Genomic DNA, 384 nt, shown 5'->3' with positions numbered 1-384 from the left:
CGGTCTCCATGGGACTTGGGGGAGGGGGTGGGGAGACAGCCGAGTGGGCGCGCTCGCGTCTGAATTATCACCACCGGCTGCGGGGCCGAGGCAGCCAGTTAAGTGTTTACGTTTCATCCCCACTGAGAGAACTGAAGAGAAAGTGATAATGGATCAACCGTGGAGGGGAGGCCTTGGGTGGGGTGGGAGTATCTACACCCCAAACCCCCTTAGGTGGCTTATCTGACCCCAGACAGGTCGGTGCAGCTTGCAAAGGAAGAAGGGGGGGAGGGGGAGGAAGAGGGAGCAGGGAGGCCTCCTCGGATACCTTTGTGCGGAAAGAGTACAAGCCTGGTTCCTCGGGTTGCCCCTCACCTGGAGGCTGCTGGCTCCCAGGAGACGGGG

Source organism: Crocuta crocuta, unplaced genomic scaffold, assembly GCF_008692635.1.
Source record: "Crocuta crocuta isolate KB4526 unplaced genomic scaffold, BGI_CrCroc_1.0 scaffold68, whole genome shotgun sequence".
Classification (NCBI taxonomy): Eukaryota; Metazoa; Chordata; class Mammalia; order Carnivora; family Hyaenidae; genus Crocuta; species Crocuta crocuta.
The sequence above is the reverse complement of the archived record's forward strand: the minus strand, read 5'-3'. Positions refer to the sequence as shown.